Genomic DNA, 15,601 nt, shown 5'->3' with positions numbered 1-15,601 from the left:
TGTCCATTTTCCTGCCTTCAAACATCCCTAAAGTAACCCAAAGAAGAGTCTTTCCGGTTTTGAAGAACTTTATGGGAGGAGAAGTAAAACATCTGGCTTGGAAAACACTACCAGTAACCAGTAATCATGTCTGCCTTAATGACACCACATTGTTTTGTCCTTAGATTTCTCCGATTTCTTTGTTTTGAAGAAAGAAAGAATAAAGACAAATGATTTTTAGGACAATATTATTACAATTATAAGGGTAATAATGCATTTCTTTTTTAAGTATTTCATATCCATAAGGTCATAGGCTTATTTCTGGAAAAGACCTTGGAAGCCACTGAATCCAAATCCTTCATTTTAGAGATGAGAAAATGGATAGATAGGTAGATAGGGAAGTAGGTAGGTAGACACAGATAGGCAGATAGATAGAAAGATAGATAGACAGATGGACAGGTAGAAAGATAGCTAGACAGACAGAAAGATAAATATATAACTAGATAAATATAAAGATATAGATAGAAATATAAACAGATACATGGATAGAAAGATAGACATATAGATAGATAAATAGAAAGATAGATGAAGAGATAGAAAGATGGAGATAGGTAAAAAGACAGAAAGGTAAATAGAAAGAAGGATATACAGGTAGAATGACAGAAGGACAGATTGAAACTTAAACTCCCACATCACTATGCTACTTAAGGATCATAGGAAATAATGGATGTGAGAACATTCTGATGTGGGAGGAGCAGGTTGGTGCAGTGGAAAGAACATAGGAATTAGAATTCAAGGGTTGGAAGCCTGACTAAGATATTTATTTCCTGTGTGACTATGGGCAAATCCCTTTACCACTCCAAACCTTACTTTTTTTCATCTTTAAATGATATTCTACAGGATCTTTTTATAATAACCCATTTCTTTTTCCATTTCCCATCAGCTTTTGGACTCCTTTGAACCTTTTTACTATCTCCTTTTCAACTTCCTTTTGTGTGTTATCTTACCCTATTAGATTATAAGCAATTTGAGGGCAGGAATTGGTTTTTGTTTTTTAATCTGTATTTATATCCCTGATACTTAGTACAGGACCTGATATAAAGTAGATACTTAATAAATATTTATTGATGATTGTTGACTACCTATGTAAAGCAGTCAAGGTGGTTATTATTAATTACTCCTATTTGATAGATGATGAAAAATAATTACAAGCAAGATTTGAATCTAGATCTCTCTTGCCTTTTCCTTTAGCCTTCTTTTTCATTGGACCATGTTGCTTCTCCTGCCTTTCCTTGGGCAATATTGTGGGTGGGTGAGTGGATATGGGAGAGATTTAAAAAGAGAAAGAAAAAGAAAAGAATATCAATGAAAACTTTAAAAAAATACACAGAAGAATGTATAGGAAAGGAAGTAGACAGAACACTGTTTTTCATACATACACGTACACAGACACATACATACATATAAAAGCAATCGGGATTAAGTTACTTGGCCAGGATCACAGAACTATTAAAGGTCTGAGGCTGGATTTAAACTCTGTCTTCCTGTCTCTAGGGCTGGTGCTCTATCCACTGTATCATCTAGCTGCCCCCAGTGTTAGTATTTTTGTATTAAATATTACAGGTAATTTAAAGAAACAATCTGGATATATTTGAGGCAGTTGGGGGCACAATGACAAGAGTGCTGAACTGAAGTTAGGAAAACCTGAGTTCCAGTCCTGCCTCAGACACTAGCTGTGAGTCATTTAAGATTTTTCAGTCTTGAGTTTCTTCATCTATGAAATGACTGTGACAGTGACCCCTACAAGTTCCCAGGATTATTGTGAGGATCAAAAGAACACAAGAAATATAATATATAATAGTAATATGTAAGAAATATAATATGCTTTGCAAATCTTAAAACTCCCAATAAATATTTGCTAATGATACAAGAAAAATCTTTACTTTCATATATGATCATTTTTTTCTGTTCTTGGTATATAGAAATGTGGAAGAGTATAAGTATTTGTTAAATGAAAAAAGAATGTAAGGGCTCTCTTTTTTGAATACTTTATGGTTTGTTGTTCAATTGTGTCTGATTCTTTGTGATTTCATTTGGGGTTTTTCTTGGAGGAGATACTGCAGTGATTTGCCATTTCTTCTCCAATTGAATTTACAGATGAGGAAACTGAGGCAAATTTAGAAGATTCATCTTCCTGACTGTAAACTGCTATCCACTTTAGTACCACCTAACTTCCCTGCTTTACAATTAAAAATTAAAAATTACTTTTCTTCTATCATCTCATCAGATCACCACACCAGCCCTTTTAAGTAGTATTAGAATCACAAAATCTGGATTGGGAGCAATGAGTGCAGTTAGCTCAAGCTATACCTAAAGCAGGAATCTCTCCTGACAAGTAATTACCCATTTTAAAGAAGAAGAACGTGAATCTCTGAGAGATTAAGTAACTAAGTAGTATCAGAAGCAGGATTTGAACTAAGGCTTCTCTTACAGTCTTCTTTTCCACTGTACCATATTGCATCTTGGGCTTTTCTTTGTGTTATATCACTTTTGAATTGAATTCCAAATGGACAATTTAGTTTGGAAAATATGAATTAAAAGATCATAAGAATTCCAGATTTTGACAAAATTCTGTCATGAGGAAGGGTCCAGTGAGGGCCTGTTGGCACTGAGGTTATGTCTGCCTCTCATTAGCATCTTTCTTAATAATCTAGAAAGAAACACATGCAATGTTATTAAAAGGTCCAGATGTTATGAATTACAAGAATCATTTGAAACAGAAAATAGTTATCCAGGGATCAGCAGTGATCCTGGCAGGAAAGAGGAAGGTTCAAGTTAGAAATATGCAGATTAATGTGTTCAGGGGGGAAAAAAAAGTCCCAAAAGACAGATGCTGAGTGTCAGTCAATCTTTGACTTTTCCCAGGTTTTTGCTGCCAAGGGGTATGAATGTGAGACACATCAGTGCATTTCAGTGATTTAAGGGAAATAGTCAGACTGGGACAAGGGAAAAGGACTTGAATAGGGAGCTGTTCTGATAATTCTAAATTTGGAGTGATGGGGAAAAGAATAGGTGAAAAAATCTTGCATAAGCAAAAAAAAATAATAATACTTTTATATTCTCTTCTAAAAATCTATGGACAGACCCTACTTTTTTTTTTTTTTTTTCTGCATTTGGACAAGACTGAAAGGCCCTTGAAAGACTCTTTGAATGAATCACTAACTGCTCAGATTAGGGTTCTTAAGAATACAGAAAGGAGCTCATGGCCAAATTAAATCCTATTAGTACAGCCTGGCAAGCACTCAACATGAGATAGATATCTTAGCATCCTAATCCTTCTTTGCCCAAAGTTTTAACTTTGGATTTATACTCATAGAAAATAGTTTTATCGGTAATTTTATATAAGTTGGTACTTCTCCAACATGTAAAATAATACTGATATTTCACTTTACTAATATCACACTTGAAACTCAAAATAACTCTATGATATTGACAGTGCCATTATAATTATTCTAATTTTACAGATGGTAAAATTGAGACTCAGAAGTTAAGTAACTAGTTCCTAAGTGTCAGAGATGGGATCTGATCTCATGTCTTTCTGATTAAATCTTGCATACTACCCATCTGATCTGCTGTAATAGATAGTAATTTTTCTATTAAAGTTTCTTTGAGGATGTTTTGGGTTCTTGAAATAACCCTTCCTTTATGCACTCATATATATGGAGGTCTGGAGGCTTAAATACCTCTTTCAGAATTTTTTTTTCTTTCATTTCTACTAATTTGCTTGATCTGAGAAGAATGCATAAAGGCCAGATGTATAGAACAAATGAAAGGGTGAGTTGACTAAGAGTGGTCAGTTTCATTATTGAGATGCACCTTTCCTTTGCGATGGAGTATCATTCTCTAGCTACGGAATGATCTTCATCCTCATCGATCCATGGCTCCCTTCAAGTCTCCACTAAGGGATCGTTTTCACCTATGATTAGAGACTGGCTAAACAACTTGTCCATGGTCATATAGTTAGTAAAGGTCCTTTCTAGATATTATGCCTCTGTGTTTATTGTCCAGCCTACTGGTGACTGGGAATTTGAAGCTCAGTTGGAGAGATATTTCTTAATAGACAGGTCTTTTGGTATTTCTCAATCACCTTGAATGGACGACTGCCTACTTTTGCAAAGATCACTTTGCATCTGGATTTGATAGCATTTGCATTTCAATTTAGGAGGGCAAAGGAACTTTGGGTAGTTTTGTTGGGAGTCCAAAGGCAAATTGCTTTGGCCAAGCCCAAACTCATGAGCTGAGCCAATCTGTATATACCTCAAATTCTAGATTGTGGCAATGGAGCCTAAGAAACAAATGGTTCCTAGGGTAGAGGTCTGTGCCAGTTCATCAGAACAGAATGCCAATTATAATTGCTTTAGTTGCCTTGCAAATGCTGGAGGGGAAGGTGGGCTTGTATGGAATAAAAATACCCAACAACTTTGGTTGAGAACATGTTTTATGACTGTAAGTGTGGTTTAAATGCTTCATTTATTCTTTAGTTTATATGCCAGGAAGTTCCAAATAATTGAGGGTGTGGTCTGTTGTGGGTATATACCTAATCCCACAAATTTGACTTGCTGTAAAAATGGGAAATTATACTTTCTGGGTCTTTTGGAGATGCTTCTGGAAGCTATGGGGCAGCAGCCTTTGGCTATGAAACAAATATCAAGTGGCCAGGAATACTGAGCTCAAAGTCACGAGACTTGAGTTTTTTGACCTTGCCAATAACCAACTGTGTGGCAACAAGTCTCTCTGGATCTCGCTTTCTTCAGTTCTCAAAGGGAAAATGGTAAAATTTGAGATTTTTATAACCTTTATATATATTATCTCATCTAGTCCTCCCAGTACTCCTGTGAGATAAATGTTATTGTTCTCCCCATTTCACAGATAAAGATACTAAAATTTTATAACAGTTAAGTGACTTGCTCAGCTCATACAGCTAGTGCCTGAAGCAATATTTGAAGCCAAATGCTCACTTTTACATAACCTAGCTGTATTTGATCCTGATGACCTGTGAGGTAGATGATTCTATTATCCCCTTTTATAGTTAAGGAAATTGAGTCAGCAGGTAAAGATTTCACACAGCTATAAATGTCTGAGGTAGAAATCTTACTTCTCCAGATTCAATACAATTCTGTCTAACTGCCTTCTTTGGAATGAGGAAGCTTAATTAAAGGAACACTATCTAGCCCAATAGTGGTTGATTATAAGTCTGGGAAGCCCTTGTATTTTAGTGGGCATTTCCTGGATCAAACACCTCAGTCAATGAATGACCTAAGAGAGACTGGGCTTGCCTTCTGCATCCCTGAGAAAACAGGGTTTTCTTTGTTTTTGTCAAGCTGTGTGTGTCAGAAAGGCACGGTTGGTTTGAATTCCTTGGATCCCAGAGGCAATGAGAAATGGCCTAAGATTAGTCTGAGTTAATATTATTTCCGAGATCTGGTTCTAAGGTCCCCCCACCTTCCTAATAACAGAGAAAGGATAACTAGGGTGTGCATCGGACATGTCAAACTACCATATAGGAAGATTACTGAGTTGTATTTGAATAGGGTTTGGAACTATTCTACCTTTATCAATTAAATGAGATAAAATGCTTTGGTAACCTAAAAGAATTATATGAAAATTGTTACTGCGAACATCAGTTTACCTGGAGAGACAGAATATTCATCCGACTTCACTGGAAGATGAGCTAATGCCAGTGGTTTCAAAGATGAAAATAGCTATATGAAGTAGTGCTGGGGATTTCTGGTTTACAGAGTATAATTAAGATTTTTCCTGTGTCATTGCACACTATAATTACGTCATTTCATACTACCTTAAGTTCTGTAATTAGATAGAAAGGCATTAATTGTACAGACATAATGATCTATTCAGTTTTGCTTTTGAACCCTCACTTTAAAACCAAATTAGCACAATAATGAAAAAATATTTCAGAAGTAGCTAGCATATCTGAGGGTAGCCCTAGGGAAACAGTGAACTCTTTTAAGGGAAGAGGATATGGTTTAGGAAGCAACTGGGAATATTCCTTCTAGTCATTATGCCTCAATTAACCACAGAGTTTATTGCCTAGTATGAAAAGAAGGCCCCTACTGAGACCTGGAAAGGTGGAATATATCCCAAATCCTCTGAAAAAGGACTTTTCTTAATTGGAAAATTTTAAGGCAATGTAGGTGTTTAATGAGTCACAGTAATTGGGAAAGTAATGAATTTAGGTGTAATTCCAGAGTTATATTTCTCTGTGGTTTATTAAAAGAAAAAGTCAGTCACTTTGGATTGGGGGAGAATAATATTTAATTTATATTTGCATCTGGCTAGCTGGGATTTTTGCATTAATTACTATTTTTTTAACAGGTGAACTATATCACCTATTACATACCTATTATATATACACCTACATGTGTGTACTTATAAATATGTGTGTATATATTACACAGATATAGCTACGGATATATTATGATCTAGAGTCGTGACTTAATTGTATAGAAAACTCTTTGTGAAGAAACTCCCTCTTACCTATGCAGATCAGCAATAATTCTATAACCTGTAGTTTTAGGGGCAATAAGAAGTATGAGTTGCTTAGGATCACATAGATTACATTTGGCAATTTATCAGAGGAAGGACTTAAAGCCAGTCTTCTTAATTCTGAGGCAGGCTCTCCATTTCCTACCCATAATAACCATATATTGTTAGATAAATGTTTATACATACCTCCCCACATATACATATTTGCATATATACCACAAATCTGTATATGCATATCCATATCCAAATATGTATCTATATACACATATATTTATAAAGTCCCAGAATTAGAAGGGATCTTAGACATCATCTAGTCCAATCTCTATTCAATGCAGGAATTACTTTTACATCAAACCCAATAAATTATCATCCAGATTTTATTTGAAGATCTCCAGAGTTAGAGCCCTTATTACCTTACAAGGCTGACCATATTATTTTTAGTTCATTAAACTGTTCTTTATATTAAACTGAAATCTGCTTTCTTCTACTTGTCACCCTTTGATCTGTTTTCCCCAACAAAATGTCCTTCATTTTAATCTCTTCTTGTATTCAAATGCTTACATGTTATGTACCCCCAGAAAAAAATAAACCCTACTATAGAGAAAGAACTGTTCTCAGTTTTGTTTTTTAATATCTACGGAACTTTGCACATAATAAGTCTCTTTAATTTTGCTTAGCAACATTATGGCTGTATTGTTTTCCTTCTTCATCTGTCTCTTTGTTTACAGGGCAAAATCTTGCTTTTTAACTCCATTGTCTGAAGGTCTTAGGGTCCCCATAAGGTTTAGAATCATAATTTAGTAATCTCCAGTCTCAGGACCTATACAAATTATTTTATGCCCTACTCTTGACAGCATAGCTCAAAGACATACAAGAAGAGAGGCTCCCATAGTTTAGTTCAGTAAGCAATGACTGCCCTCCCCTCTGCTTTCACCAAACTATTTTCTGTTGTCCTAGAGTGGTTGAACCAACAGACATATACAATTAGACTTAAGTTTAGCATGTAGGTGCTACATAAGTAGCTACATAAAGAGATGCTAAATAATGCTTGTTGACTTTTACCTAAAAGTCCCCAGACAACAGCTTCATTGGTTAAAGCAGTTTGGTTGCTCCACAAAAAATATGGCAGCTAGATGGATGAGCCTGGTGTTAGGAAGAGTTATCTTCCTGAATTTGAATCTGACCTTGGACAACTAGTTGTGTGATCCTGGGCAAGTCATTTAACCCTGTTTGCCTCAGTTTCCTCATCTGCAAAATGAGCTGGAGAAGGAAATGATAAACTACTTCAATATCTTTGTCAAGAAAACCTCAAATGGGTTCGTTAGAGAGTTTGGCACAACTGAAAAATGACAGAACAACAAAAGGTTAAAAGGAAACAGTGTTTCCTTGGTACTTGAAGGTCAGGAGAGGAGAGAGATTATTGACAAACCCTGGAAAATGAAGAAAAAACATTATTTTCCCAAAGATGACTCTGCCTGCTCATGCTAAACAATGAGATGGCTCTAACTCTTGGAAACCAAATTGGTTCCCAAGGGGAAAACTGAAACAGAGGACAATGACCTAACAAAGTTAACTGTTGTTTGGGACTGGAAATGTTCATATTACGTCATATTTTTGTTTCCCCAAGGAGAGGAGAAACATACTCTGTCCCTCAGAGGTCCCAAACAGTATCCTGTTGCTCGGTGAAAGCTCTGAGACTAGGTGGGTAAGACTATCAATTAACTAATTTTAAAATTCTTATTATATACCAAAATTCTATTGCATCTATTGAAGGGTTAGAGGATGACTAATTTTTTTTTCCCCTGCCTTCAAGAAACTTACAGTATAACTAAGGAGACAATGACAATAATTTGCTTCGTGGAAGGCAAGGCAGCTAAATTGTGAGGGCCTGGAGGAAACAATTGGAGCTAATATTCCTCTCTCCTACTTTGAGCCCTTATAAAAAGTATATAAAGAGCACAGGATGGGTGTTCCATAACCTGGTGCCTACAGAACTTAGTATGTCGATCGGAGGGAAAACAGGAAAATCAGGCAAGGATGCACAGTGCCATTTTGGCAGCAAGATTAGGGAGTGCGAGCATAGGTTTGGTAACCAGGTCAAATCATCGAGCTGGGAGGGATCGTTTTCTCTTTGTGTTTGTATTTGAGGTTCTCTTGTGTTGGGTGTGTCCTTCAGAAAAATCTTTTAGGTCAGGCTGCATTGTAAACTGCTGCAGAAATTAGGAACAGAGTTAGCCAAAGAGCTGGTTCATAAGGGCTGCCTCTTAAGGGTAGGGACAGCTATAGTTTCTGATACCTTCTGAGACCTCTCAGGGGGCCCATGCAGGAGATAGAGGGATCCTGACAAGGTGCCCTACACCTGGCAAGGCTCTTTAGCAAACCACCTGTAAATGGGAATCCTGAAGTAGCCTCTGGGGTATTGGAAAGGCACTGGGCTTGGAATCAGCCTTGGTTTTCACACTTCATCAATACCCTTACTTTCTTCTGCCCCTGTGATTGGAGAACTGGAAGGTAAAGCAAAGAACTCTCCAAACCCTTATTTAAAGATTCCATTTGTATATCCAGTGCTTAAACACAGAGCCCTGTGTATTGCTCAGTAAACGTTAAATTACTGTTGACTATTGGGTATGAATCCTAACAGTCATCTCCTGGTGGTCGAGTGATGGTAGGCAAAGGACCCCTTTGCTTTTCTTAGCCTTCATTTCCTCATCTGTAAGATGGAAATAATAATATTCAAGCTATCTACCTCACAGGATTGTTGTCAGGAACTACACAGTTACATGTGAGTAATTATCATTCTTTAGAATCATAATCATGAGGGAGATAACAACTTGAGGTCATAAAGAAAACATTAAGTTTGAAGTGAGATCTGGTTTAAATCATGGCTTGGGCATTTCTCAGTTATGTTGTTGTTGTTCAGTCACGTCTGACTCTTTATGACCCCATTTGGGGTTTTCTTAGCAAAGAAATTGGAGTGACTTATCATTTTCTTCTTAAACTCATTTTACAGATGAGGAAACTGAGGCAAATAGGGTTAAGTGATGTGCCCAGGATCACATAGAAAGAAAGGAAGATAGTCCCTTCTCTCAAGGGACTCAAGAAACTCTCAAGGAGAGAGACAATACATAGCTGTCTGCAGTTGTACAAACAAGTTATCTAGGGAATAAACTAGAGATAATCAAGGAAGTAAGGTGATGTCATAGTGCAGAGAATGCTGGGCTGGTTTCAAGAAGATTCATCTTCCTGAGTTCAAATCCAGTCTCAGACACTTAATGGCTATGTAACCCTGGGTAACTCACTTACCCTGTTTGCCTCAGTTTCCTCATCTGTAAAATGAGCTGGAGAAAGATATGGCAAACTACTGCAGTATTTTTGGCCAAGAAAACCCCAAATGGGGTCAAAACAAGTCAGAAATGACTATATAACAATAGAGAAATAACCATCAGATGATAAGGCACTATGATTAAGAAATATTGTAAAGACTGTACTTCTTGAAGCTCACTTGTGCCTCTTACAGTAACTTTAAAAGTAACTTTAAGTTCTTAGAGTAGAAAAACATCACCTAAGAAATGTGGGTGATCAGCCTTTGGACCATGGAGTTAGCATTCCATTCTGTGAGCAGTTTCTGCCCTCTGAGTAGCCTTCAACTCTGAGCCTGTGCAAGCATCTCAGAGAGTTCAGAGCAGGGCCATGGAGGAGGTGTGGTGAGTGTGGACATCAGTGTGTGGGTGCGGCGTGAAGGCTGGCAGAGGCTAACGGTAAAGAGGGAGAGGGTCACTTGGGGTTAGAGGCAGGGTGGGAGGGAAGATTCAAGAGTATCTCAGTACAAGCTTGAGACTCCTTTCTGAGGAATCCATCCATCCTCTATTGTGAAAGGAGCCATTGGGAGGTGGTGATTTTGGCTCCTTGAGCACATTTCTCTCCTCTTTTTGGTAGGCAGATTTATTTTACGGTCCATGAGTATTTCATTGTGTTTCTCTTTTTTCAAAATTATATTTCAGATAAAAAAAAATTTATTTTCTCTCCCTTGCACTTCTCTCCCCCTCTGTTGAACAAAGACAACAAAATAAAAACGAAGCCCTGATAAAAAGTATGTATATTCAAGAAAAACAAATTTCCGTTTTGGCCACATTCAAAATTATATATCCCTTGGATACATTTATTGAATCAGAGAATCATGGAGACTTGATAGGTCATATAACCCAATCTTAACAATGGACAAATGAGGAAAAGACAGCCATCATTTTTTATTAAAGCTTTTTATTTTCAAAACATATGCATGGATAATTTTCAATAGTCATCTTTGCAAAACCTTGTGTTCCAATTTTTCCCCTCTTTTCCTTCCATCCCTTCCTCTAGATGGCAAGTAATCCAATATTTGTTAAACACGTGCAATTCTTCTATTCATATTTCCACAGTTATCATGCTGCATGAGAAAAATCAGATCAAAAAAGGGAAAAAAATAAGAAAGAAAACAACAACAAAAAGGTGAAAATACTATGTTGTGATCTACATTCAGTTCCCACAGTCCTCTTTCTGGGTATAACTGGATCTCTTCATCATAAGATCACTGGAACTGTACTGAATCATCTCATTGTTGAGAAGAGCCACATCCATCAGAATTGATCCTCATATAGTATTGTTGTTGAAGTGTATAATGATCTTCTGGTTCTGCTCACTTCACTCAGCATCAGTTCATGTAAGTCACTCCAGGCCTTTCTGAAATCATGCTGCTGATCATTTCTTACAGAACAATAATATTCCATAACATTCATATACCAACTGATGGGCATCCATTCACTTTCCAGTTTCTAGCCATTACAAAGAGGGCTGCAACAAACATTTTTGCACATGTGGGTCCCTTTCCCTTCTTTAAGATCTCTTTAGGATATAATCCTGGAAGAAACACTGTTGGGTCAAAGGGTATGCACAGTTTTATAGCCCTTTGAGCTTAGTTTCAAATTCCTCTCCAGAATGATTGAATCAGTTCACAGCTCCACCAACAATGTATCAGTGTCCCAGTTTTCCCACATCCCCTCCAACATTCATCATTATTTTTTCTGAAAACAGCCATCTTGTGGGAGCTTTGGTAGCTTTGGTTTCTCTAGTTCTTAAACTCTAATTTAGATGAAGGATTAGTAGCCTTGTGACTGATCTAGAGTTTCAGTGCTTGTAGCCCTAAGTATGTGCTGCTAGCTCCCCAAAGCCACAACTAGCCACCTCTCCTCTTTTGTATCCCTATATTTCAAAACTCAATTCCATTTCCTTCATGAAATCTTATTTGAGTACTTGAGTTTACACAGACACAATCCTCCTCTGAATGTACTTTTGTTGTTTGGTTGTTTCACTCATATCTGATTTTTTGTGATCTCCTTTGGAATTTTCTTCGCAAAGATACTGGAGTGGTTTTCCGTTTCCTTCTTCAGCTCATTTTACAAATGAGGAAACTGAGGCAAACAGGGTATAAAGAACCTTGCTCAGGGTCTCAATCTAGTAAAGATGTAAGGTTGAATTGTAACTCAGAAAGATGAGTTTTTCTGACTCCAGACTCAGTATTTTATCCACTAAGCCACCTAGCTACCTCTTGAATGAGTTTAGTATTTACCAAAAATATTGTGGTACAAAATAGAAAATAGTATAGTATTTGAGTTTCAATCCAAATTAAAAAATATTATTGAGTACCACTCATATGTCAGGCATTGTGCCAAATGCTAGAGATACAAAGGAAAGAAGAACGTTTTTTTTTCCCTCGTGGAGTTTACAATCTATCACAGGAGAAAATATGTGTGCCTGTAAGTATATGCAAAATAAATATATGAATTTAAGACTTTGGGAATCAGCAGCTGGGGAGGGAATAAGATCAAGGAAGGCCTTATGTAGAAGGTGATGCTTTAGATGATCAATGAAGGAAATGAGAAATTTCAAGAGATGGAGACAAATAAAATGTACCTTACAGGCAAGGTGGACAATTCATGCCAAAAGTTGGGAGGCAGGATACTGAGTATCACATATGAGAAACAGTCAAGTCAGTTTGGGCTAGATTGTAGAGAATATTAAGGAAAATAATGTATGATAAGGTTGGAAAGATAGATTGGAGATAGATTGTGAAATGCCAGAGCAGTTTGTCGTAGATCTTTAAAAAGATAGGAAATGATTGGAGTTCATCAATTATCAGAGAAACATGGTAAGTTTTAGGCTGTAGGTAAATCACCATATTAACCTATTAGTGGCCCTCAGCAAAGCCTGATGTGTGTTGTTGCTGTTTTTATATTTATGCCTTCTATTTCCAGTTAGACTGTAAGCCCTTGAAGTACAGTATGATATTTTTAGGGAAAACTTACTAAATGCTGACTATATGCAAAGTACTAGACTATGAGATGGGATAGGAAGATAAATATTTATTTTAAATGCTATTTCATATCCCCATAATTACATGTAAAAACATTTTGAACATATATAAATATATGTAATAGAACAGAAATAGAATAAAATTTGTGCATGTGGTATTGTTATTGTGATGGTAAGCTTCTTGAGAAGGGTTTCTTCTCTCAAGGAGCTTAGTATTCTAATATCACATAGATAAATGATTGGGATACAAAGGAAAGATAATTCAATATAAAACAAAATAGAGTTTCAGGTGAAGAGTCATGAGAAATTTGAGGAAGGAGATTAGGAGACAGTATGATACAGTGTTGGTACTGTCATAGGTTCAAATTCCATTTTTGGTGCTTAGTACCCATGCAACTTTGGAAGAACCATTTCATTTCCCTGTGCCCGAGTTTCTTCCTCTGTAAGAAGAGAGGATAGGATGGGAAATCCTTTATATTCCTTTCTCTCTGTTCAGTTCTTTTTTTAAAGTCATTTAAAATTTAAGTCTTTTAAAGTTTTTTTCAAATTTTCAAAGGGTCATGGGAAAATGATTCAGCTTTTTTTTTTCTAATGGGCTCCAGAAGGAGGAACTAAGAATGATGGGAAGAAGGGACAGAGGCAGGCATTAGTTTAATATAATGAAAACTAACTAATAAAATCCAAATGTGGATTGGGCTATTTTAAAAGTTACTCAGTTTCCATCACAGAATGGTTGGTAGTAGGATATGGCACATGGTCGTCAGAATTCTTGTTCAGGCTTGGATCCCCCTCAGTGACTGCTGTGGCCCCTTCTGGTTCTGAGATTCTGGGATTCTGGGATTCTGAAGAAACAGTGGAGTCTGTCTTAGCTAAGAATTATGTGACTTTTAGAGTTTGTGTCAGCCAAGGGATGGCGTTTAATTTGTTTTGTTCTCTTCGGCTGTTCCTCCCCTATTTCCCAGCTGGGTGACTCATTCACATCATCCTTTTAATTGTTTATTTGGAACCAAATAGCTCCTCTCCTCTAATACAATTTTGGGAACAAGTTGTCAGTGAGAATGTTGAGATGAATTCTGGATGGGGTGTTCCCTTATCATGATCTGGGATAAGTCTTCGTCTCCAGTTCATATGTGGAAATTAATTTTAAGGTTCACACCAAGGAATTCATCTTCTCCCAAATAATTTCTATCCTGACATAATGGGCAATATAGGGGATTCTGCCCTTAAAGCTCCATCCTTTAGCTTAGTGCTGTTAAATTCCTCTCGTAAGGATACAAGAGCACATTGGATAGGCTTGGGGAGAGGAGAAGAAACATGATGACAATGAATATGTGAGAGAGAAAATGAGGGAGAGCAAGACCTTGAGATGAGACAAATGCCTCTGAATGGACAATATAGGAATGCCAACAGCAAATTTAGTGATGTATTGAGGGCTGTTCTTTCAGGAACTGGCCATCTTTCCCAAGCTCCCTTAGAGTTTAGTTTTTACATTTTTTATGAGACTGCCATTCTCTTCAAAGCATTCTCTTTGAGAACATAATAAAGATATCTGAGGTAGAGTAGATGGGGAGGTGATGTTCAAGATCTATTATAACTAAGATATAATCTTATACATTGATTTTCCAGCCTTATTAGTTGAAAGAGAACTCAGTGACTTAATAGATAATGAATTGGAAAGGTCTTTAGAGGTAATTAGTCCAAAATCTTCAGAGAGGAACTAATAATGTCTTACCTACCTCACAGGATTGCAATCCTAAAAGACAGTGCACCTAAGAATTATTAGTGGGACCAGCCCAGAGAGGCTTAGAGACATTACTGAGATCACATAGATTAATTGGAAAAGCCAGATTTGAACCCATTGTCTTCTGGTCACAGATCCAGTCCTTTCTACTATAACTATCTCTGACTATAATTTTAATAATTGATACTAGTCCTGAAGATGCTTTCAGTGAGCTACAGAAGATAGGGTAACATCATTACATTTCTATTAATGTACAACAAAGTCATTTTATAGTTTACATAACATTAAAGAGGAAAGAATAATAGAATAGTGATTTTCCCCATGCCATTTCTGTGTGAACTCCATTGAAAATGATGGGGAAAATTAAATCAATAATATTAATGATGATGATAAGATATCATTTATATAAGGCCATGAAGTATAAAACAATTCTGAGATGTAGTTAATACACATATTTTTCTTCCCATTTTATAAATTTGGAAACTGGAGCTTTAAGAGATTTAACTATTTGACTGGAATTTTAAATGTGTAAGGCAGGACTTGGAACTCATTTCCTAAAGGGAATCCTACTATATCCCACCTCACCTTCACTTGTAGTATCATAGTGTTTGGAAAGCATTTGCAAACAACAAACCTGTGTCAGATTATGAACCCATATAGAAGAGAGAGGGAAAGAACCCTGCATCTGGTCTCACAAGCTGTGGATTAGCATCCTAGCTTACTCCTTGCTACCTGTTTGTCCTGTGCCAAGTTATGTAATTTCTCTAGGCCTATTTCTTATATATAAACAAAATGGCCATTTTTTTGGTCTTTTCTAGATCTAAATATTTCTATCTTGATTCTAAACATAGTAGTCTTCCCGTGGTATGACATTGCTTCTCATCGCTCCTCTTGCCTTTTCATTGCTGTAAGCGTCCTTTGTGATTGTGCTGACTGAAGCCCCTGCTTCTGCTTGCCCCCCTCCTCTAT

General features: G+C 36.7%; 2 protein-coding genes across 3 annotated transcripts in view; both read left to right on the top strand.

Moving 5' to 3' along the window:
- The window catches only part of DDR2 (discoidin domain receptor tyrosine kinase 2), a 203,410-nt gene that overhangs the window by 44,816 nt on the left and 142,993 nt on the right, over positions 1-15,601 (top strand). The window lies entirely within an intron of this gene.
- The window catches only part of UHMK1 (U2AF homology motif kinase 1), a 200,789-nt gene that overhangs the window by 177,546 nt on the left and 7,642 nt on the right, over positions 1-15,601 (top strand). The window lies entirely within an intron of this gene.

Source organism: Antechinus flavipes, chromosome 4 (genome assembly GCF_016432865.1).
Source record: "Antechinus flavipes isolate AdamAnt ecotype Samford, QLD, Australia chromosome 4, AdamAnt_v2, whole genome shotgun sequence".
Lineage (NCBI taxonomy): Eukaryota > Metazoa > Chordata > Mammalia > Dasyuromorphia > Dasyuridae > Antechinus > Antechinus flavipes.
Note: the sequence above shows the minus strand (reverse complement) of the source record. Positions and strands in the feature narration are given on the sequence as shown.